We start from the raw sequence: 14,365 nt of genomic DNA on the forward strand, positions 1-14,365 counted from the left end.
GCTTAGAGTTATTCCATGAGACATGGGTAGGTATGAAGGAAATAATGCCCTTGGTCCAAGTATGCATTCTATGATAAGTCTAATAAATGCGGTTCAGTATTAATTAACAAGTTAATAATTCAGTGAGATCAAGTGAGCTGAATGCCTAGCTAGAGGCCGCTTCAGTTCAAGTGGAATTAATGATATTAATCCACAGCTTACTCTTGACTGAACCCGTAGGGTCACACAAATAGTACGTAAACGGATCAAGTATTTAATGGCATTAAATACTCTATCTATGGATATTCGGAATCGACGGATCTTGGTTTCAGTGGGAGCTGCGATCGTCACAGGCAAGAAATGAATACTCCGGAAACGATGATATTACCGGAAACGGAAATATGGATCGTATCGGAAATATAAATATTATCCAAGTCGTAGATGTTGCCGGAAACGGAAACATGGTACGTATCGGAAAATATTATCGGAAATGGAAATATTACCAGAATCAGAAATATTGCCGGAAACGGAAATATTGTCAGAATCGGAAATATTACCGGAATCGGAAAATAATTCCGGAAACCGAAATATTAAATATTTGTTCGAAACGGAAATTAATTCCGGAATCGGAAATGTTAAATATTGTTCGTATCGGAAATGAATTCCGGAATCGGAAATTTAATCGGAAGCGTATCGTACGAATAAGCATCGGACGAGGCCTGCCGGACGAGGGCCCAGCACGAAGCCAGGCCATCGCCCAGCAAGCCAAGCGCGCCACACAAACAGCCACGCCAGGCCCAGCGCAAGGCCAGGCCCAGCAGGCCGTGGCAGCGCGCACAGCGCGCGCAGCGCGCGCGGGTGCTTGCGTGGGCTTGTGGCTCGCGCAGGCCTCGCTGCGTGGGCTGCTGCTCGCACGCACGCATGGGCGGCCCATCGAGGCTGCCGTGTGTGTGTGCGTAAGTGTTTGTGTTCGTGCACGTTTCCTAAAACGTGCAGAGTTCGGTTAATGATTAAATTCCTAATTCTATTTGATAAATTAATTAAATTAGAGTTCTTGTAGGATTCTAGGTTTAATTAATTTGTATCTGAATAGGATTCCAATTCCCTTTCCATAACCCTATAAATATGTGGCCTGGGTTCACAATTTATAACGAGTTTCAAAGTATTCAAAGTGAGTTTTTGAGAGAAAAATTCAGCCACACATCTTGCTCAAAAGTGCCGAAAATTCTAGTACCTTAAGGGCGATTCTAGTTGGTCAATCTTAAGGCGGATCCGGACGTGCTGTGGACTATCTACGGAGGGACGACACTTGGAGTCCTAAAGACTTGTTCTTGTTCGGTTCGGGGCAGCTAGGGAGGGCACGCAACAAAGAGTATGCATCTAAATTATGCTATATGATTATGTGTAAATAATATGTATTCCTGGGTTAATGGTTGTTTCCGCATGATTTATGTAATATCATATGTATCATAACCTAACAGTGGTATCACGAGCCCCTTATTATTTTCATAATCTAAATTGCATAAACATGGTTAAATATTACAAATTTGCAAGAATTAAAAGGGGTGATTAATTTTCGTAATTGTTAATTAATTGCAAATTGCGTTTATTTAATTATACGTACGCAGTTTTTCGGCAGTTTCTTCGTTACTCATCCAAATCGAGTGATTTTTGTGTCAATTCCGCATGTAAAAGGCATTCTAAAATTTTGAAGCCTAACTATGACTTTTCGAAGGTTTTAGTTTTTCGAATGCAAAATTTCGTAAATTTAAGATGTTAAATTAAATATTTGCGATTCTTGTTGATCAATCTTGAATTTTTGATTGACCTACTGCATATGTTTAACAAGTTTGAATGCCTAGTCTTGTTAATTATGCAATCTAATTTGTAATTATGATTAATTTGTTGAAAATTAGAATAATTTAGAATTAATTTGATTTTCATAATTAATTGTAATTTAATTAGAAACCTATGATTAAAAACCACCATAAAAATTGTAAATTTATGATAAATTTTAAATTTTTATGACCTAGACTTGAATCCATAACAATCGGAAATCAATTGGATAATAAATTTTCGATTTTTCGCCCTAAAATTATGAAATTAATAATATTTATTAATTTGTCATTAATTTTATAAATTTTAAATTTTTTATGCGATTTGTTCATATAACTTGCACGCACAAAGCAATGGACGCTTCGTGTTACCCTTAAGGGGTGTTGTATAATGCGGGCATGCGACGACGAGCAAGGGAGCTCGTCGCCCGTGCGGCACGAATGCAATGAGCAAGGGCGTAGTGCACGAGCACAAGGCAGCAGCCCTGCCTTGTGTCGTGGGCCACGAGCAATGGACGAATAGGCATGGGCGAAGGGCGAGCCAAGGCAGTCGCGTGTGGGCAGCAAGCGAGCTGCGCCACAACGCGCACTGCCTCGCGCAAGAGCGCGCAGCCTCGCGCGCAGCGAGCGCAAGCTCGCGTGCCACGAGCGCTGCGCCCAGCGTTGCTCGCGCGCACAGCGAGCGATGGCTCGCGCGCACAGCGAGCGATGTCGCGCGCACAGCGAGCGATGTCGCGCGCCCAGCGAGCGATGGCTCGCGCGCACAGCGAGCGATGTCGCGCGCCCAGCGAGCGATGTCGCGCGCACAGCGAGCGATGGCTCGCGCGCACTGCAAGCGATGGCTCGCGTGCGACGAGCGCTGGCGCGCGCGCAGCAAGCACCACAGCGTGCGATGGCTTGCGATGGAGATGCAGCAGCTATGCGACGAGCGCATGGGCTGCGCGCATATGGCCAGCAATGGCTGTATGCGTGCGGCCCATGGGCGTGCAATGCGTAGGGTGTTTGCGTTACGATTAGATCGTTTTGAATGTTTAATTTGAAAATTTCAGTTCACGTAATTTTAATTAATTTTAAAATTAATAATTTAAATTATTTTCTTGGATTTTAATTTTGAATATTGTAATTATAATAAATGTTATTTATTCTAATTATTTTACTAAAATTAAAATCATGAATTAATTTAAATACGACTGAAATTAAATTAAACTTTTTGGATTCAATTATAAATTTATATGAGCTTTAAATTTTACTTAAATTTGTATGTTTCCGGTTAGACTAGAAATAATTTTTTATGTTTAAAATTAGTAAAGCATATGAATTTATTGGTTTAAGTGGGAGCGCTTTTTAGTCATAAACTCTTGATTAGGTCTACAAATCCTTAAGGTTAAAACAACTTGATTAGAATTAATAAGGACTGAATAATTGGTAGATTATTGGTGCCCTTGATTAATTGCTGCAAATATTTACGTGATGCATAATGTGTTTTACTAACCAGCTAAGTGGGCCATTCATGATAATGAATGGGTGAATGGTATATATTGTATATGTACTGTTTTGCAGGTTATGAAGTGACTAGTATGGCCCAAATAGGATAGAAAATATGGTCTGCGTACCATTAATTTGAATGTAATTGGTCTAAAGTACCAAAGTTATTTTTCAATTCAAATATGGTCTGCGTACCATCAAATAGTTGTAATTAGTTATAGCTTATCCTATTTGAAGAAAATGGTGCCTCCCACGGAGATTTTCAAGACGGACTTTGAAGTTAAAGCTTCAAGATGAAGTCGGGCCATACTAGATCACAAATATCTTATGCATGTTTTAAGTTATTTATTTCTTTTAAATATGTCTTAAAATGCATGAGATCAAAAGCTTGATTATGTTGCATGATTAAGGATTTTAGTTCACTTAAAATCTAACCAACATAGTAAGAGCCTTAAGTTCCAAACTTAAAAATTGAGTTAAAAGGTGCCATGCCAAAATATACACTTGCTTGGATATCCTTTACATCAATCTAGTAATAGTTTTCGCTCAGCGAGGTGTTACTTATTGGTCCTAAAGGGGCAAGGTACACAAATAATTGTGAGTACATGTTAGTTTTGGTGAAACTCAACGATATAAGTAAGGAGTCCTTTTATGTCGTGGCAAATTCGATAGGTTTACCTAATAAGTTCTTAGACGTACCTATCAACCAAGAATAGTTTCTAGACTATTAGCAAAAGGCTTTTGCTTACCTAAGATGTTCTAGGATTAAGTCGACAAACTGTGCTTAGTTCTTCAATGATTTTAGGGTCTTGGAATCATTTTATTCACACCTGCCGGAACACATAATTCGAATAAAATGCTAATAACTTGTTTGAATTGCATGATTGCTTTAATTTCAAGTTATTATTCATGATAAATGTTTAGACTTTGCATGCTTCAATATATGTTTTAATTATTGTTTATAATTAAATATCTTGCACTGCAGTAAATCCTTTTAGAAAGGTAACAGTAAATTTCCTCGATTGGTAGTGAATCCAAGAACGATTCACGGAAATGAGAGAAAGTGAGCAATTTAAAATGTACGTTTCTTATAGCGACTTTTATGGTTGTTTTCGAACATCAAAGTCGAATGGCAAACCAATTGGTGCTTGTGAATTCAAAATACACTGTAGTTTTGAGATCATAAAGCATTGAGTTTAATACGCTCAGCTTTACCAATGGTTAAACAACCTAATATCTTTGTCCATTTAATTCTCGAATGAGTCTAGTCCCTAGACATTCGAATAGATCGATGCTTAGAGAACTTTAGAAGCTTCTGGTAAGATCATCTAGTTGAAACTTAATATTCAACATAAAATAAATGGTAATAACCTTGTTGGGGTGACATTGGACATGTCTAACAAAGTATAAAAGTCAACACTAAAGAATTCAATTCTTAAGACTATAAGAAAGGGTACAAGAAATAGGAAAACGAGGAACAAATGAAAGGAATTTACGATTCCGTTTCTACCTATAAGTTTATGTTTAAAGAGAAGTGACCTAGCAATCAAACTTCCTTGGTATCATATACCGCTTGAGGTTCTTACTTCGGTAATAACTCAAACAATGGAAGCTAGGATACACTAATGACCTACAAGTGGGAAATGAAGCATGGCAATGCTACATTAGTTGTAGGGTCATCTAGTTTGTTTTAAGTCCTTTCAAAGGCTGGAACTTAATGGCTATTTTGTTCCATAATCAGCATACCTAAATTTCTGTTTTCAAACACAGGAAGACTCACATTCAAGAAAAACAAAAACAATGTTTGTTTGTTTATTTGAATGAAATGGTCAATTACAGGTTGAGTCAATATGCTTGATTAAAACAAACAATTCTTTAACTTTACTAGGTTCAAATCAAACCCTTGATTTGAGTTCCATTAATCTTTGGCATTGTTGCTTAGACCATATCAACAAGTTTAACATTCATAAGCTCTATAAGGATGGACTTTTGAAAGTTGATTGATTTCTAGATCATTTTAAGACAACTAGTCTTACTTGTTGAAAGTAACAAAAGATATGAACTATTGTTAGAACGCCTAGACAATAGAGTTCAAAGCTAAAGAAAGATTTTATGACTTTATTATTTCACATGGATTTGAGTGAATATAGGTTTATTTACTCAAATGTGATATAAATTTGAATCTGTTTGGCTAGTTCAAAGATTCAGAAGTATAAAATCCACTTGGCAAGAAATCATAAAGATCTAGGTTAGATCATGTTCATGATTACTTGAGACCAAATATGATCATCAATGATTGTGTGTTCACAATCTAGGTCCATAAGATATGGCATATCTTAGTTGGAATAATCGAAGTCCATTAGTACTTGATTTGATTAATGATGAATCATAAAGACTTTTCCTATAATTTCTAAAACAAAATGCTCAACTACCACCAAACTAAACCAAATTCGTCAAAGCTATTGAAAAGTAATTTCAGAATAACTTTTCATAAAATATATCTAAAGAGTTCCTAAACTCAGTGGGAGCTTAGTGTTTGTTACTCAACAAACTAAGGCCCAAGTATAGATATATGTTTCATTGTGATTTATTCAAATGAGACACAAGGGTATTGTTTCTACCACGAATTTTTGAGAACATAATGTTTGTTTGCTCGAAATAATGTCCTTTTGGAGATTCGTTTCCAAAATGACAAGTGGGAGAAAATAGACCTCGAAAGTTTTCGAGGCGAAAAACAAACATAAACGGACATTCCGGAGGCTTTTCGAAGTGCTTCAGAAAATCCGAACTTATTCTTTAAGGACTTTAGAAGTGGCTTTAAAGAATAGACATCTCTTAGAAGACTTTACAAGTGCTTCAAGGAGAACAGAATATTCAAAGGACTTTCAAGTGGCTATTGATATTCTATTGTTTGATGTTCTATACCCAAGTAGGCATAGAATTCAAGTCACTGAAACTATGAGATTCTTCTATTAGATAGTGAAGAAACATAGAGATCAGGTCAATGAAACTATGAGATTCTTCTATTAAATAGTGAAGAAACCTACAACTTGCAGTCAAACTATTATCATGTAGATTAATGAGTTTGTGACTTGTAAGAAAGCTATGACGAAACCCAGATTCCCTAAAATGGTTAGAGGCCATATATAGACTCAAATGTTTTAAATGGTTAGAGGCCATAAAACATACTCAATGTTTTGATGACAAAATTGAAATTTTGTTGATTTGCAAGAATAGTTTCACACCTATTGGTTGCAAGTTTGTTTTAAGGATAAAAACCATCAAACATGGAATTGTGTTCACACACAAAGCTAGATTAGTTGCTAAAGGTTACAAGCAAATTCATGGCATGGATTGTGTTGAAACCTCATGCAAAATCGTAATGCTTAAGTCTATAATTCAAGCAATGATTGCATATTGGTACATATGGCAATTGGATGACAAAACGTATTCCTCAATCCAATGTTGGAATATAATATGTACATGGTATGTCATAGAATTTTTGGATCCAAATAAATGCTTGAAAAGGAAAGCTAGCTTATAAAATCTAAGTACAGATTTAAGCAAGCAATTGGGAATTGGAACTGTATTTTAAGTGAAGCTAATAAGCATTTTAGTTTCATAAAATATACATGATTCTTATAGATGTATAAGAAGTTTAGTGGGAGTACATAAAAACTTATTTGGTCCTATGTGTATCACACACATATCTCTCTATTGTGAAATAACATTCAAATGCTAATGACTTAGATTTGAAATTGTTCATCAATAATGGACCATGGCGAAACTTAGTACATACTGGGTATTAAGATCTATTTACAAAGATCTTATAATATTGTTTTAGATTAAGTAATGGCATTTACTAAATCAAACGCGAAAGTCTCCATTGGAGATATTCGACCCATGTGAATAAATCTAAGTAAAGGATGTTCGAACTATGTATAAGCATTTACTAAGTTAAACATCAAAGAGTCTAAATGAGATTCTTAACCTATATTATATGTCAAAGAATTTAGCTGGATTCAGTATCTACTGAAATTGAATGAGCTAAAATTACATGAATAGAATTCAATTGGGAATTATTCTGCAAAAGAATTTATCATGTATGATATAATATGAGGATCGCCAAAAATGTATCGTATGACTTTAGGCATGACGAACATATACCAATCTCTATTGATCTAAGTGAAGATCAACTAGATTGAGATCAAGAACACTTATGGTACTTGAAAAGGTACATAGGAATAGTTCTTGATTCAAGGAAATAAAGATATGCTAAATATTGATGCTACACGCATAAACACTGGCAAAGGATCAAGCAAGACCCTTTGGAGTTAACCATTGACAAGGACGAGTTAAAGAGCATCGTGTTTCGAAATGGCAACATGGATTGGAGACCATGAGTTGTTGCGTGGGAAATTAAAATATTAATTTCTATGTTCTAAGATACAGCTGGAAAGTCTTCCACATATCTGTGAACTACTTGGATAAGAAAATCCAAACAAAGCATCACTAGCAACCTAAACAGTTGAAGTAAAAGTACTTATTGCCTAAGAAGCAATAAAACAGGGTTGTTTATGTTAAAGAGTTCTTCACTGAACTTGGGAAGATCACCTATCTGCTGGCTTGATGGTTCTTCATTGAAAAATGCGTAGAACCACTCTTGAAGCAAGAAAAACGTCTGCTAACTTGATGGTTCTTCATTGCAAAATGAGTAAAACCACCATCGAAGTAAGAAAGACTAGATCACATAATAAACAAACTCGAAAAGATCTTATCATCATATCTCGAAGAACATTCGATGAAAAGGATATTAAGATTGGCAAAGCATGATAACTAAACCTATGCAACAAGTGAGAAGCAACACTCACGTTGTAGCACTGGAAATCAAGCATAGCTTTGAATTCCATGAATTGTTTTAGAAGATGGGTTTGAGGCCCATGGTTATAAAACATTGGGGTTGAACATTTATCATATATGAAATGTATTTTCATATTCCATTTAATCTTGGTTTAGTATTAAATGATGAGTCCCTTCAAATTTGACGATATATTCAAGATAGACTGTCAGGACCAGTCCTGTGACTAAGAAATGTCTATCAAGTGAACTTGAATGTCAAAGGTTGAAAATGGTCCCTAGTCGGAGTTTTCTATAAAATTGGACGCATAGAAAACATTAGACGATTAGAATGCAAGATGACTAGTAGTTCTGTTTCTTGAACTATGTGGACATGGCAATGTCATAATCATTTGCATAGATACTTACTTTGGGAAGACTAGTATCGGACAAGACCTATGAAACTTTACTGTAAGAGATGAAAATCTGTCATAAGTAAATTTCATTAAATTATTAGACACTAAATCCTCAATACCTGAGTGATTTGAGATTACTTGTTTGAGAACTGGTTGCTTTGACGTTGACCAACCGTCGCACCGTAAAAGGAGGCTATAAAGGCAACGCTCAGGTAATCACCTATCAAACGAAGTCTAATCTCAAGATCGCAAGATTGGGATTGTCCTCCCATAAATCGGGATGAGATGCTTAAAAGTTGTACAAGGCCACTCGGAGAGCTAGAAACTGTGAAATGCATGGCCGTGCTCGGATGAATCATAGGCTATGATTATCTGTTTATTTGATCAGTTGAACTCTGAAACCGAGGAACACCTCTGGACATAATAAGGATGACAACTCTTACCTTATGTTCAAGAGCAAGCATCGAGCGACAAAGGAATTAGGAAATGCACACTTGTCCCTAAGAACAAGTGGGAGACTGAAGGAAATAATGCCCTTGGTCCAAGTATGCATTCTATGATAAGTCTAATAAATGCGGTTCAGTATTAATTAACAAGTTAATAATTCAGTGAGATCAAGTGAGCTGAATGCCTAGCTAGAGGCCGCTTCAGTTCAAGTGGAATTAATGATATTAATCCACAGCTTACTCTTGACTGAACCCGTAGGGTCACACAAATAGTACGTAAACGGATCAAGTATTTAATGGCATTAAATACTCTATCTATGGCTATTCGGAATCGACGGATCTTGGTTTCAGTGGGAGCTGAGATCGTCACAGGCAAGAAATGAATACTCCGGAAACGATGATATTACCGGAAACGGAAATATGGATCGTATCGGAAATATAAATATTATCCAAGTCGTAGATGTTGCCGGAAACGGAAACATGGTACGTATCGGAAAATATTATCGGAAATGGAAATATTACCAGAATCAGAAATATTGCCGGAAACGGAAATATTGTCAGAATCGGAAATATTACCGGAATCGGAAAATAATTCCGGAAACCGAAATATTAAATATTTGTTCGAAACGGAAATTAATTCCGGAATCGGAAATGTTAAATATTGTTCGTATCGGAAATGAATTCCGGAATCGGAAATTTAATCGGAAGCGTATCGTACGAATAAGCATCGGACGAGGCCTGCCGGACGAGGGCCCAGCACGAAGCCAAGCCATCGCCCAGCAAGCCAAGCGCGCCACACAACCAGCCACGCCAGGCCCAGCGCAAGGCCAGGCCCAGCAGGCCGTGGCAGCGCGCACAGCGCGCGCAGCGCGCGCGGGTGCTTGCGTGGGCTTGTGGCTCGCGCAGGCCTCGCTGCGTGGGCTGCTGCTCGCACGCACGCATGGGCGGCCCATCGAGGCTGCCGTGTGTGTGTGCGTAAGTGTTTGTGTTCGTGCACGTTTCCTAAAACGTGCAGAGTTCGGTTAATGATTAAATTCCTAATTCTATTTGATAAAATAATTAAATTAGAGTTCTTGTAGGATTCTAGGTTTAATTAATTTGTATCTGAATAGGATTCCGATTCCCTTTCCATAACCCTATAAATATGTGGCCTGGGTTCACAATTTATAACGAGTTTCAAAGTATTCAAAGTGAGTTTTTGAGAGAAAAATTCAGCCACACATCTTGCTCAAAAGTGCCGAAAATTCTAGTACCTTAAGGGCGATTCTAGTTGGTCAATCTTAAGGAGGATCCGGACGTGCTGTGGACTATCTACGGAGGAACGACACTTGGAGTCCTAAAGACTTGTTCTTGTTCGGTTCGGGGCAGCTAGGGAGGGCACGCAACAAAGAGTATGCATCTAAATTATGCTATATGATTATGTGTAAATAATATGTATTCCTGGGTTAATGGTTGTTTCCGCATGATTTATGTAATATCATATGTATCATAACCTAACAAGGTAACCTCGCTTGGAGTTTGCCATCTTGAACCTATCAAGCACCTTATTGATATAAGTGCTTTGACTAAGTCCAATCATCCTTTTAGATCTATCTCTGTTAATCTTGATGCCCAATATGTACTGTGCTTCTCCTAGATCCTTCATTGAAAAGCATTTCCCAAGCCAAATCTTGACAGAGTTCAACATAGGAATGTCATTTCCGATAAGTAATATGTCGTCGACATATAATACTAGGAAAGCAATTTTGCTCCCACTGACCTTCTTGTATACACAAGATTCGTCTGCGTTCTTGATGAAACCAAAGTGACTGACTGCTTCATCAAAACGTATATTCCAGCTCCTGGATGCCTGCTTCAATCCGTAGATTGATTTCTTTAGCTTGCATACCTTTTTAGCATTCTTTGGATCCTCAAAACCTTCAGGTTGTGTCATAAACACAGTTTCTGTTAAAACGCCGTTTAAGAAAGCGGTTTTGACATCCATCTGCCATATTTCGTAATCGTAATATGCAGAGATTGCTAACATTATCCGAATAGACTTTAGCATTGCAACTGGTGAAAAGGTTTCATCGTAATCCACACCGTGGACTTGCCTGTAACCTTTTGCAACCAATCTAGCTTTGAAAACTTCAAGTTTCCCATCCTTGTCCTTTTTCAGTTTGAAAACCCATTTGCTTCCAATGGCTTGGTAGCCATCTGGCAAATCGACCAAATCCCATACTTGGTTTTCTGACATGGAGTCTAATTCAGATTGCATGGCTTCTTGCCATTGCTTGGAGCTAGGGCTCGTCATAGCTTGTTTGTAAGTCGCAGGTTCATCACTTTCAAGTAATAGAACATCATAGCTCTCGTTCGTCAAAATACCTAAGTACCTTTCCGGTTGAGATCTATATCTCTGCGATCTACGCGGGGTTACATCTCTAGATTGACCATGATCCTCACCAGATGCTTCTAAAGATCTCTGAGTTTCATCCTGAATGTCATCTTGAGCATTCTCTGGAGTTTGTTGTTCGACTCGAATTTCTTCGAGGTCTACTTTTCTCCCACTTGTCATTTTGGAAATGTGATCCTTCTCCAAAAAGACACCATCTCGAGCAACAAACACCTTGTTCTCAGATGTATTGTAGAAGTAATACCCCTTTGTTTCCTTTGGATAGCCCACAAGGATACATTTGTCAGATTTTGGATGAAGTTTGTCTGAAATTAATCGTTTGACGTATACTTCACATCCCCAAATCTTAAGAAAAGACACTTTTGGAGGCTTTCCAAACCATAACTCATATGGAGTCTTTTCGACAGCTTTAGACGGAGCTCTATTTATAGTGAGTGCAGCTGTATTTAGTGCATGTCCCCAAAATTCTATTGGAAGTTCGGCCTGACCCATCATTGACCTAACCATGTCTAGCAAGGTTCTGTTCCTCCGTTCCGACACACCGTTCCATTGTGGTGTTCCAGGAGGGGTCAATTCTGATAGAATTCCACATTCTTTCAGATGGTCATCAAATTCATAGCTCAGATATTCACCGCCTCTATCAGACCGCAGTGCCTTAATCTTCTTGCCTAATTGATTCTCTACTTCACTCTGAAATTCCTTGAATTTATCAAAGGATTCAGACTTATGCTTCATTAGGTAGACATAACCATATCTACTGAAGTCATCAGTGAAAGTGATAAAGTAGCTGAAACCACCTCTAGCATTTGTACTCATTGGTCCACATACATCTGTATGGATTAAACCCAATAGTTCAGTTGCTCTTTCTCCAAATTTAGAGAAAGGTTGCTTTGTCATTTTTCCAAGTAAACATGATTCGCACTTACCATAATCCTCTAAGTCAAATGGTTCTAGAATTCCTTCCTTTTGAAGTCTTTCCATGCGTTTCAAGTTAATATGGCCAAATCGACAATGCCACATATAGGTGAGATCTGAATCATCCTTTTTGGCCTTTTTGGTATTTATGTTATAAACTTGTTTGTCGTGATCTAATAAATAAAGTCCATTGACTAATCTAGTAGATCCATAAAACATCTCTTTAAAATAAAACGAACAACTATTGTCTTTTATTAAAAAGGAAAATCCCTTAGCATCTAAGCAAGAAACTGAAATGATGTTTTTAGTAAGACTTGGAACATGGAAACACTCTTCCAGTTCCAAAACTAGCCCGGAGGGCAACGACAAATAATAAGTTCCTACAGCTAATGCAGCAATCCGTGCTCCATTTCCCACTCGTAGGTCGACTTCACCCTTGCTTAACTTTCTACTTCTTCTTAGTCCCTGAGAATTGGAACATAAGTATGAGCCACAACCTGTATCTAATACCCAAGAAGTTGAATTAACAAGTGTACAGTCTATAACGAAAATACCTGAAGATGGAACGACTGTTCCGTTCTTCTGATCTTCCTTTAGTTTCAAGCAATCTCTCTTCCAATGCCCCTTTTTCTTGCAGTAGAAGCATTCGGATTCAGAAGTGGGTTGACTGACCTTCCTCTTTTTAGACTTGGCGCCAGTTTGCTTAGTTGGGCTAGCCTTGTTGCCACCTTTCTTAGCATTCCTCTTCTTTCCAGATTTCTTGAACTTGCCCCCACGCACCATAAGCACATCTTGCTTATCACTTTTGAGCGTCTTTTCAGCGGTCTTCAGCATACCGTGAAGCTCAGTAAGCGTTTTGTCCAGACTATTCATATTGTAGTTTAGTTTGAACTGATCATACCCGTTATGAAGAGAATGGAGGATGGTGTCTACAGCCATTTCCTAAGAGAATTGTTGATCCAGCCGACTCATATTCTCAATGAGTCCAATCATTTTGAGAACATGTGGACTTACGGGCTCGCCTTTCTTAAGCTTGGTCTCAAGAATTTGCCTATGAGTCTCTAATCTTTCGACTCGAGCCAGATCTTGGAACATGTTCTTCAACTCACTGATGATTGTGAAAGCATCTGAGTTGATTAACGTTTTCTGCAGATCTGCACTCATGGTGGCGAGCATTAGACATTTCACATCCTTGTTGGCATCAATCCAACGATTGAGGGCTGCCTGAGTGACCCCTTCGCCTGCGGCTTCGGGCATCGCCTCTTCCAGGACATACTCCTTTTCTTCCTGCATAAGAACTATTTGCAAGTTCCTTTGCCAGTCAAGGAAGTTTTTCCGGCACAACTTCTCCTTTTCGAGAATTGATCGAATGTTGAATGAATTGTTGTTTTCCATAATTAAAACTACAATTTAAAAAGAATAAACAAATAAATAACCATTCACAGTTTCTCTTAATAAACTTAAATTCTAGCATACATGCATAATTCAATGTTCATTCAGCATTATATTCAAGTTATGTGTTCCGGCAGGTGTGAATAAAATGATTCCAAGACCCTAAAATCCATTGAAGAATTAAGCACATTATGTATTTAGACTTAATTCTAAAATCTTTTAGGTAAGCAAAAGCCTTTTGCTAATAGTCTAGGAACTAGTCTTGGTTGATAGGTACGTCTAAGAACTTATTAGGTAAACCTATCGATTTTGCCACGACATAAAAGGACTCCTTACTTATATCGTTGAGTTTCACCAAAACTAACATGTACTCACAATTATTTGTGTACCTTACCCCTTTAGTATCGATAAGTAACACCTCACTATGGCGGAAAACTATTACTAAGATCGATAAAGAAAGGATATCCAAGTAAGTGTTATTTTGGCATGGCACCTTTTAACTCAATTTTTAAGTTTGGAACTTTAGGCTCTTACTATGTTGGTTAGATTTTAAGTGAACTAAAATTCTTAATCATGCAACACAATCAAGCTTTGATCTCATGCATATTTAAGACATATTTAAAAGCAATAAATAACTTAAAACATGCATAAGATAAATGTGATCTAATA

The sequence above is a fragment of the Spinacia oleracea genome, chromosome 1 (genome assembly GCF_020520425.1).
Source record: "Spinacia oleracea cultivar Varoflay chromosome 1, BTI_SOV_V1, whole genome shotgun sequence".
NCBI lineage: Eukaryota > Viridiplantae > Streptophyta > Magnoliopsida > Caryophyllales > Amaranthaceae > Spinacia > Spinacia oleracea.